Source organism: Cryptomeria japonica, chromosome 1, assembly GCF_030272615.1.
Source record: "Cryptomeria japonica chromosome 1, Sugi_1.0, whole genome shotgun sequence".
In the NCBI taxonomy this organism is placed as follows: Eukaryota; Viridiplantae; Streptophyta; class Pinopsida; order Cupressales; family Cupressaceae; genus Cryptomeria; species Cryptomeria japonica.
The window spans coordinates 463,780,972-463,792,878 of record NC_081405.1 but is presented as its reverse complement, the minus strand read 5'-3'; positions in this window follow the sequence as shown (position 1 = coordinate 463,792,878).

The following is an 11,907-nucleotide window of genomic DNA, read 5'->3' as shown; positions in this document are numbered from 1 at the left end:
ATGCAGAAACATAAATGGCAATGGTCAGAGAAAGGAGAGGGGGAAAACCCTATCACCAAGATGATGGTGCAAAAGCATAACATACAATACTCAAAAAGAGACTACAATGCCTAGAGAGAAGAGGAGAGGGGGAAAACCATATCACCAATATGCAAATGAAATCAATAGCAGAGTCTACTGAATATTATCAACCAAGGATAACAATGCAGAAACATAACCTACAATGTTCAGAGAGAGAAAGACTGCAATACTAGAAAGAGATTGGAATGCCTAGAGAGGGAGAGGGGGAAGGATCATATGGCCAGAATGGTGCAAAAACAAAACTTGAAATGTAGAGATAGAGGAAAACATTGGTGATTTGTTGAAGATAATGGAATAATTAAAATCTAGAAAATCTTGTAAATTTTATGTGGATGTGAAGCATGTTCAAGTTATAAAAGGTGTCAAATTGATCATCTCCATTGCAGAAAATTTGATAAAATCCATTTTTATTTTGAATGATAGATACACATATTTGTTGATTTAAGATTCTTTTGAGTTACTCATTCATCCTCTTACAGATCTAGCCCTTTAACAATACATCAAAGTCATTAGGGCAATTCACAAAGTAATCGGTATTATCTACACAATCTATAAACTTTGTTGAGACCACCTATGGCTTGCATTATGATTTTCTAGGTTTTTTTCCATCTTATTTGAAGAGATTTTGATAAAAAATCAGATACATGTGATTTGACTTTTTATTTTTATTTTTTGCCTATTTAAAAAATTGAGATTAATTTTCTCTTTAAAAATAAAAAGATAAATAATACTATTTATTTTATTCATTTTTAAAAAGGTGAAATAAAAAATGTCACTTATTCCATTGAATTTGAATGAATTAGTTGTATTGCGACGATGATTTGTATGTTTCCTTATGGCTAGCAAAAAAAACATTTTAAAGTGGCAAGAGTTTAGAAATGTCCTTTTTTGTAGACAGTGATTAAAGATAAACAAATATGATATCTTTCATTATAGGTGATGATTAATTTCAGTTTTTTAGTTTTATTTAAATAGATGAAAATTTTGATATTTTCTTGTTATTTAAAAAATAAAATTCAAATGTACGATTTGCAATATTTATCAATAGTGTTTAAGGTAGAGAAGAAATCAATTCAAAAGGATAATTTCCTAGCTAAATTTTTATTTATTATGAAAAACAAGACTGTTAATTTCTCATTATAGATAATTATTCATTTCAATTTTTTAATTTTATTTAAATAGTTAAAAATTTTGATTTTTTTTTATTTAAGAAATAAAATTCAAATGTATGATTTGTAGTATTTATCAATAGTGTTTAAGGTAGAGAAGAAATCAATTCAAAAGGAGAATTTCCTATTTAAGAAATTTTCTATTATGAAAAAGAAGATTTCTAATTTCTCATTGTTTTGAATTATTGTTTTTATTGTTTTTATCAGGGTTTTTCCCAATGACTTCATTCTTGTTGTCAAGTGATTTATTTTTAGGACATATTGTTTTTTATTATAAAAGCAGCATTAGCTAGGGCATTAACCTTGACATAGCCAAGAGGCTATGAACAACACATCAACAACACAAAATCAAAAGTGCAAGTGAGAGTCTAATAGTAGTGAATAAAAGAGTAGCAAGGGCATACCTTATAAGCAGGGAAAACTTTAAGAAACCCTCCCCTTGGACAAGGTGTAAAAACCTGGCGAAAGTTGTATAATTCCTGAGGAAAATGTTAATTTTACTGGCAAATTTTTGCGGTTTACGGAGAAAAATAATAATCTCCATTGGCGAATTAGCAGTGATCGCTCAAAGTTTGTGAAAAATCTTTGCGAATTGTAATGTTTTTAAAACCAAAAAAATATTTGCATGGGTGAATTGTAATGTTTTTAAAACCAGAAAAATATTTGCATTGGCGATTTCAACCTATTTTCAAACCATAAAAAAAAAATATTGGCGATTTCGACCTATCTTCAAACCATAAAAATAAAATATTGGTGATTTCAACCTATTTTCAAACCATAAAAAAAAAATATTGGCAATTTCAAGATATTAACTTTAAGTCATTAAAACACGTGGCACACAATCGTCAACTCTGTGCAACAACTTGGAGATAGTGGTAACTTTAACCCTTGTCATGATTCGCCAACATAAAACTATTTATCTCTTAACCGCTAGCACTTCACTCGCAAGCTCATGGCTTGATCAGGTCTTCAGACATTTAACTTCGCGAGCTGGTGATAACCATTAAACCTAACCACAAACTGTCTAGTCGCTAGCTTGTGACCTAAAATGCTAACATTAAACAAACATGAGAGCTAGTGACAACTGTATGAAATGAGTTACTCGCTAACTCTCACAGCTATAATGTATGACATCAGACCAACTCAAGACCTCATGACCAAAGCAATTTCACTAACAATCTCTAGCTCGGTAACATAAAAGACTAACACCCAAAAAGCTAGAGACCTCGCGATGTAAACCCAAACCAACTTGTTGCCAGCTCACAATTTGATCACGTCTTCAAACATTTTACCTCACGAGCTGGCGATAACCATAAAACTTAACCACAAACTATCTGGTCGCTAGCTCGCAACCTAAAATTTTTAAGGCTTGGATGCTGACTCATTCCTGAGGAACTAGTTTGAAGGTTTCTCCTGAGTCAAGGTTGATTAGACAAACGAGGACAATGGTTTCAAAGGCATAAAAGGATTGGATAGCTTCTGAGTTAGAGATGGGAGATCATGGATTTCTCTAAGAAATAAGAGCTCAGGTTGCTTGTTGTCAGGGATTCTGAAGCAGAATTTGTCCAATCAAGGAGGAATAAAATCAGAACAAAATCGTTCACAATAAAACCCTTGACCATTCAATTTATAGTGAAAACATAAATTCAACACAAAAACAATTATGTGAAGATCTCATTGCTCAAACTGCAAATGATATTGATATTATATTCATAATGATATCAGAAAGTAAATTCACAATGTGATTCAACTATGCACTTATCAAATTCTTGAACAGTTGAGCTATTATAACTATATAAGAGTTTTCAAGTTCAACATCAATAAAAGTGGCCAACTGGCCATCCCTCTCTACTGATCAAAAAGAAAAAGTGGCCATCCCTCTCAAATTAATCTTGGAATCCTTTTATAAGATGAGGATTCAACAAGATTAGGATTACTGTGAGGAATCTTGGGTAGCAACCTCAACCTGAGATTTCTTCTTTGGCTTTAGCATGGCTTGCCACTTGTCCACCTCTTTGTCTATTGGCCAGCTGAATTCCTTTACCTCTTCCAACTTTGCAACTGAATCTATCCATCTAGCATTTGTAACTGCCCTGGACTCAACAATAAACTTTGCATGGTCAACCTCAACCTTGAACAGTGAATCAAACATAATGTTAAGGAAATCAGCATCAACCTATTCATTTACATGCTTGTAAATTTCTTCTTTCTCCAGAATCAAATCAAATTCGCTGGTCCAATCAGAAACTAATTTCAAATCTCCATTACTACCATAAATTGAAGGCACCAATTTACTATAACCTTCCCCAAATGTCTACAAATAAGCACATCCTTCCCTATGAAAAATGCATAAGTTGCATTCATTACCTCCACCATGTCTTTAGTGTCATTGATCTTGGGAGGGAACTCTTCACTATACATCATTGCAGTATCTAGCTTATCCATTAATCTGCTTCTTCCTGACCAAACATTGAGCAAAGGTCCAAGAAAAGCGACAACCTCAGAGGATGTTTTACTTGCCTCTTTCAAAGAAATGTGCAAATCATGCACTACCATAAATTTTCCTTTCAATACATTAATCCTATGTTTCACAATTCTTGACACAATAGAGATAGCCTTGACATTTTGTTCCTTTTCAGGCTTTTCAATTTTCCCTATGTATTCCTCCATTTTTGCTGTCACATCAGCTGGTATATCTTGTACTTGTTCTATAATTTGTATTGGAGGGGGCTCATTTGCAATTTTTTCTTTCAACTCCACTAACTCTTCCTCCAGAGTGCCCTTCTTCATCAGTGTCTCTTCATATTTTTAAGACAATGCAATCAATTGGGTTTATGTTTCTGTGTATCTTCTTGACAAATCCTCTATTTTTGATAAATTTATGAAAGACACTTGAGTAAAAAATGAGGCAATCTCTGTGTCAGTTGTGTTCTGCAAGTTCCAGATCATTCTGTTGGCTTTCTTTTCTACTTGGATATTTAGAACGTGGGGCTTTTGAGTGGAAGGGGCCAAAGACCAAGAAACAAGTGTCTTTGAATTAGGATTAAATCATGTTCCTCTTATTACATCTCCAATTTCAAATTTAGTTTTAAACATTGGGTCGTCTTGCTTCCTAATCTGATCAATAATAAAAATAGACTGAATATCCCAGTCAGGCATCATAATCATACCAGGACTCTTAATAAATTGTCTTTCCTGTTCCACAGATATTTGCTCCCTGTTAGGATCATATTCTTGTAGTGCCTTGATGATCTCCTGTTTCTTTTCTTCATTTGCTTCCTCTATGATCAGATTTTCTCTTAATTGTTTTTATTTCAATCTTGTCAAAAAACTTTTAAATTCATCTGACTTAATAAAGTCATCATCTTTCATGAACTCATTTGACAACATCACATGCTCATCAAAGCCTTGAGAAAGGGCTTCATTTATTTCTCCCTATTCTTCATTCTGCCCTGCTTCTCTGAGATGTGTCCTTATTTGATGAAAGTATTGTCCTTGTTCTGTAACAATTGCTCTAGCAGGGTCTCTCCTCACAATTGTACCAACCTCATTGGTTTTTTGTTTCTTTGCAATTGGCACTCGGGTAGATTGAACTTCATCCCCACTCTCTACATCATCAACAGACACAATAAGTGGCCTCTTACCATGTGAAGAATGTCCATCTTGGGGGTCTTGCAGTTGCTGCTGAGCAATCACTTCTGAATCTAGAATTTGAGGCATTTGTTCCATCAAAGTTTCATATAAACTTAGCATTTTGTTAATCCTCTCCAGGTATGGGCTATCAGGGCAAAAACCTGAGAAACTAGGGTTAGCAGCCAACAATTCTGCTTCAACTCTCATCAAAATTTTCCATTTTCTTCTCCTTTCTCGTACTTCATCTTTTCTCAGCAAATTTCTAACCACATCTTCATCATCCAATGGTTCATGGTCCTTTATTGTGGCCCAAGGTGTCATTTTTAGCATTGAAACTTTAATAAATTGTTCCAGATCACAGAATCTAGACACAACATTAACCAACCTATACTGTTTAAGGAAATCATTTACTTCATCAAAGGAACTCCTACCAATGGTAAAATCAGACGCAACCCAAAGCCTAGGAAGAAGAGACCCCTTCCTGTGTTTATCAAGGTATTCTTTTTCAACTAGGGTCAATTGCTAGATAAACTCCATAAAAGCAATCCTAATTGGAACAAATTTTGGTAAAATATGGGGAGGCTGAGGACACCCATAGACTCTCACCACAATAAAGTTATCAAAAAAATAAAAGTCCCCTAGTTATGTGAAATAGACCAATTTGGAACAAACTGGTAAGGTCTCAAAACTCTCCTAACATTAATTGACAATCTTTCCCTATTTATTCCTAGCATTTCCATAATTGGTGGAACAATCCAATTTTCAAAGAAAAGGAAAGAAGAATGGGGAGAAATACTATCCCAAACTTGGGTCCATATTTGTATTGGCATTAAGACACCCAATTCTTCTTTGAAAAGCTCCAATTCTTTATCCATGAACTCAACATTATAGAACAAGATTAAATGCATCAGCAATGAATAATGTTTGAATGTAGGGTTGGGTGCACCACCACTCTGAATTTCAACTAGAGCATTATGAATATGTTCAACCACATAGCCCACATAATTGTAATCTTTGTTAACATCTGGGTGTTGAATGTCCATGGCCATAATCAGTAATTCAGTTGACACTATTGAATCTCAATCAAAATCCAACACTCTGCATAATCCATAGATTGTACAATGCATATAATGGTGGAAAGGTGTGATGGAAAATGGTGGTTCGATACTCTCTGGAATTATAACCGGCTTCCTATTCACCCTAGGCATGTATCTGGGCATTGCATCCTTCTTGATAACACCTTTGTATTTGTCATAATCCTCTGCAATCCGCTCCAAATCTATATCTGTACATGCAGCACCAGTAATCTGGAAAGCTTCAACAAAGCTAGCTCTGTTAATTGAAACTAGGGTAGACTGGTTCTTTCTTCTGATTACCCTAGATACTGGGCAATAGCGTTTGGCCAACTCTTTGATCAAATCCACATCAACATACACATCTGGCACAATTAACTTTGCCATATTTAAATCCCAAGGGTTTGACATTGAGACACCCTTAACCCTATTTTTCCAAAAATAATGAAACAGAGAAAAACTAGTCATATTAAGCATGGTAGGGTTTTTGCATTGGCTCCATAAATCTCTCCATGCCAAATGATTTGTATTCAAAGCAATGGAAGTCCCTGGCATCAAATCTACAAATTCTTCTTTGTATTTCTTAACCATCGTTTCCTCAATGGCATTGGCCTTGGAACCTCTAGGTCCTCCTGCTCCACTTGTCGTGGGCTTGGGCTTGGGCTTGGGCTTGGGCTTGGAACCTCCAGTACCACTCGTCACCTGGCTCATTTTAGCTGCAGGAGAAAAACTTAACCAATTTTCTGAAATTTTCTCACACCCAACACTCCGAATTCTCCACCGTTGTTGCAGAGCTCAATTCACTGGATTACCTCGAAGATAGAATGCATTAATGCAATTATACAAAACCTTGGCTTGATCATGCAATTTATGGTATTTACTATTTGGGTGCCCTCACTTCTCTCAAGTCTCAAGTCTCATTAATTGCCACACTTGCATGAACTAGCTATTGTGGCATTAATTCAAACTTCAAACTGAAGTACTCGAGTGAAATTTGAATTCATGCCCTTCTATTTGATTGGTGATTGGCATTCAAAAATTTTACAAAACCTAACAAACAAGTCCACATGTTAGCAAGTTAGCGATAATGCTACCAAATCCTCTTAATCGCAAGCTCGCAACCCCTTTTACGAATCCTCAAAGAATCTCGTGAGTGAGTGACAACTGTTGATCTAACAAAACAACTTATTTCATCGTAAGCTCGCAACTATTAACTTAACTTCACTTAAACCCTTGCGATCCCACGACAACAAGACACTTAACTACCGTTGCATGCTCGCAACACTTTTTGACTTAAGACTTACAAACCCGCGAGCATGTGATGACCACAAAATCAGACCAAAACTTACCTATCGCCAGATCGCAACTTAAAATGCTAAACAACTTTAAAACCTGTGAGGAAGTGACTTAACCGCACCACATGATCGCAAATTAAAATGACTTAACCGCGAACACCTCGTGACCTTGCGATAACATAAAATCATACCCAGTCGCAACCTTGCAACATAAAATGGTATTTGGACACCGTCTCTTCTCTCAAGTCTCATTAACTGCCACACTTGTATGAACTAGCTAGTGTGGCATTAATTCAATTAAACTGATAGAATGCATTAATGCAATTGTACAAATGTCAAAATCTTGGCTCGATTGCAATTTATGGTATTTGGGTGCCTTCACTTCTCTCAAGTCTCATTAATTGCCACACTTGCATGAACTAGCTACTATGGAATTTTATTGGCGATTGCCATTCAAAAATTTTATAGAACCCGACAAACAAGTCCACATGTCAATCCCCATCTTTAATCGCACACTCTCAACCAGTTATAACAATTAGGAAAGGAACCGGCGAGTTAGTGACAATGCTACCAAATCCTCTTAATCGCAAGCTCACAACCCCTTTTACGAATCCTCAAAGAATCTCGTGAGTGAGCGACAACCATTGATCTTCATCAAGTCCTTCAGCCGCAACCTTGCAACAACATTTGTAATATTCTTTCTTTACTTGTGAGGTGGCGACCACTACAAATCTAACAAAATAACTTATTTCATCGCAAGCTCGCAACTCAAAACTTAACTTGAATTAAACCCTTGCGATCCCGTGACAACAAGGCACTCAACCGCCATCACATGCTCGCAACACTTTTTGACTTAAGACTTACAAACCCGCGAGCATGCGATGACCACAAAATCAGACCAAAACTTACCTGTCGCCAGATCACAACTTAAAATGCTAAACAACTTCAAAACATTTGAGCAAGCGACGAAACCAACTAAGCTGCGATACCAACTACATCGTATGATCGCAAATTAAAATGACTTAACCACGAACACCTCATGACCGTGCGACAACATAAAATCACACCCAGTCGCAACCTCGCAACATATAATGGTCAAGTGCAAAACATCTTGCGAGGTAGCGACAACTAAAATCTCCCAGTACTCGCAAGCTCGCGACTTAAACTGACTTGATGATAAAGGACCTGCGAGCTAGCGATAACCATAAAATCTGAAAACTATTTATCAATGTCTTATGTTAATTACCATCCTAAACAGGCATGAGCAGTGGTACACAGACCATTAATGACTTAGTACTTACTCGCTAACTCTCGTGGCTAGTGGCTATAATGCATGGCATCAAACCAATTCGAGACCTCATGACCAAAGCAATTTCATTAACAATCTCCACCTCGCTAACATAAAATGCTAACACTCAAAAAACTAGAGACCTCGCGATTTAAACCCAAACCAACAGGTCCAACACTCGCTAACTCACCACTTAAATTGTTAAACATGAAATTTATTTGCGAGTTAGAGATGAAACATTAAACATGTCTGACCAACCATTTGACCACACTTGACATTGACATGGACAAATAAATAGAGGACATCTCATATTTTCAACGCACGACAACTTCAGTTTACTAGCCAACTAAGACAAAAAACAAACACAAAACCCTAATCGCCATGAACATCATTTTAAGAATTTAATGTAGAACAGTAGAAAGGTTCTAGCAGTAACAGTTATGCAATATGAATAATTTTATGGATCTTGTGACACAAACTGTTACATTTCATGTTCAACATAATGTGGAACCGAATAATAATTTACTAATAATTCAATTGTTTAGTAATAATTCAAATTCACAATTTAAAATATGAAATAAGTATTCGTTCTACTTTTGATTGACAAATTCAAGGAATACAATATCAAAAATCATCAATGACAACTATAGTATTGCAATTTTGCAAATTGAAATTGTAATATGACTCAAGAACTGTAGTATAATTATAAATACCTATAAACTGACTGCTAATTCACTTCAGTGACTCAGTCCGACAGTCCGAGGCTTCTATATCCCAAATGGACTCAAGATCCAAAAACTGACTAGTACTAACAGGTTCATCTTCATTCTGAGTTGGGTATTCAAAAATGTCTTCATCTTCATGCTGACTTTGAGTATGCCATCCATCATATTCATTTGTCTCAGCAGTAGCTCCACTAGCTTTTAAAGTGTTGCACACCCCTCGTCTTTCACGCATGGAATTCCAGATTGCCAATGCCCTATCATATGGAAAATCTCTAACATTATACTGGGTTACAAATAACCTCAAGCAAGTTTCCAAGTTCTTGTCTAATTTGTTTCTGATCTTTGATTTCAAAAGCCCTAATGCACTGAAAACTCTCTCATCTTCCACCGACCCCAATATCATTGTTTGACATAAATCAACAAGTTTCAAATATTCTGGTATTGCAATACACAATGCTTCACTTTGATCTATCCTTTTCCAAAGCCTTGTGATTGATCCAAGTTCAAATGGATTCTCCAAGTTAACAAACTGTTGTTTCATAACCAATGCATACTATTTACATTGTTTTCTAAGATGATCTGAATTTAAAATTCCTTCTATTGGTTGTCCATTGCAATATGCATCTTTTGAAAATGTCAATATCAATTCCTCTAGTTTTTTATGAAACATCTTTGCATCATTTGGATTGTCTCCAATTGAATGCCAAAATTGAGGATACACACAACCCATGGCTTCAAGTATTTCTTCTCAAGGGAATCTTTCACGAATCTCAGTTGAAAGTTCATATGCAATAGACTTCAAATTATCACTAACAGATTTAACAATCATGTCAAAATCTTCCTTTATAACTGGTAGTGCTCTGCCTCGCTTGCCTGTCTTAGATTGGTGCATTGGTATCTGAAATCCTTTTACAAAGACACATAACTCATTTTTTGTATTGAAATGTAAAAAAATTTCAACATGATTCAAATCTGTAATTATCTGCCACCTAAAAATATTTGGGCTTCGCCCTATTAGATCTGAATATAGACCATCCAGGCTCAAGCATGTCATTTTACGTAGAGTGCTATACTCATTGATATACATAGTTCTATCTTGGGATTTCTTAACAAGTTTTTTCATTGAATCTAGCATGGGGAGAAGACTAGCTAAAGTTAACAAAGTCTCTATATCACTTAACTTATGTAAGAGATCAGGAGCTTTGTCTACTGTGAGGCATTGCTCATACATTAGTCCAATCAAGGATTGATATTCTGTTAGAACTCGTTCTACTGGTCCATGCAAGGAGATCCATTTGGTCTCAACATCCCTGAGAAGCTTGTTTCCTCTTGTTACTCCCTTAGCAAAAATCTAAAATTCTGCAAAACGTTTAGGACTTTGGCAAAAATATGAGTGGAGCTCATGGACCAAATCTTCAACTTTTGACACTATAGGGAAATTGCTTACAATTCTATATGCTAAATTCATTCAATGGGCCATGCAGTGAATGCCAACCATGTATGGTGCAATACTAGTTTGTCATCTTGCGCAAAGACCAGTCCTTTGACCTTGCATTACTATAGCTCCATCAACTCCAACACACACCAACTTCTTGGCAATTGTCAAGTCATCCATACCAGCAATTTCATTCAAAGCTTTCTTATCTTCCAAATATAAATTTTTTGTTGTTGAATTGCCCCTCATTTTACAAACATAGAGTAGATGAGCTCGGCGGACGTGTTCTTTTACAATATACACATGCATACAAACCCAAGCAGTGTTATCTACCGCAGTAACTTCATCTATGGATAATGAAATGAAATTTGGTTCTTTTACACTCTCTTGTAAATTTTGCTTTTCCACCTCAGCGAGATAGTTTGCCATTTCCCATCCAGCGTTTATTGACCAATGTGACATAGGATAGTGAGGAACATTCAAAAAAGATAATAAATTACTAAATTCTGGGAAATCTTTCATAGGACGCCCTCTCGACATAATATGAAAAACAACACTCATCTGAATAGTCTTTGCCAGGTTTGCATCTTTTGCTGCATGTTCAAGCCCAGCCTTGATTGTATTTCCACATCCACTATTACGAATCAATGTCATTTTGTGGTTATGCTCTTCATATTCCGCGGCATACTTAACATGAATACATTCTTCCTTTGATTTCCATCTTACTACTCGTGTTTCCTTTCTGTCTATGATCTATTTTTCATAAACCTTACCAATATGCTTTTCTATGGTGTCAAGCTTTAGCTGCATCTTCTTCTCTCTTTTAGTTTTCCAACTAAAAATCTTACACCTGCATTCTGTTGGTTGTTCATCATTGTTTGGGACCGGTTCAATGAGTGGGTACTTTGCTACCCAATAAATCTTAAAACTCCTTGTCATCTCCCACTCTCGCCCTGGTTTTACTTTCCTTTTTCTTTTCTTCCTACCAAAATCATCTTCATTACTAGCATTTGTATCCGAGTGAATTATCTCATTGTGTGTATCCCTTAGAACATCTTTTGTCATGTCGATATTGTCATCCTTATTTGATGCATTTAACTCAATGACAATCCCACCTTGTGGTGGTGGTGAGCTACTGTGAATGGGTTTTGCAACTGCAGAGGTTGATGGACTAGAAACTTTGCCAATTCCAAAAAAAGACTTTATGG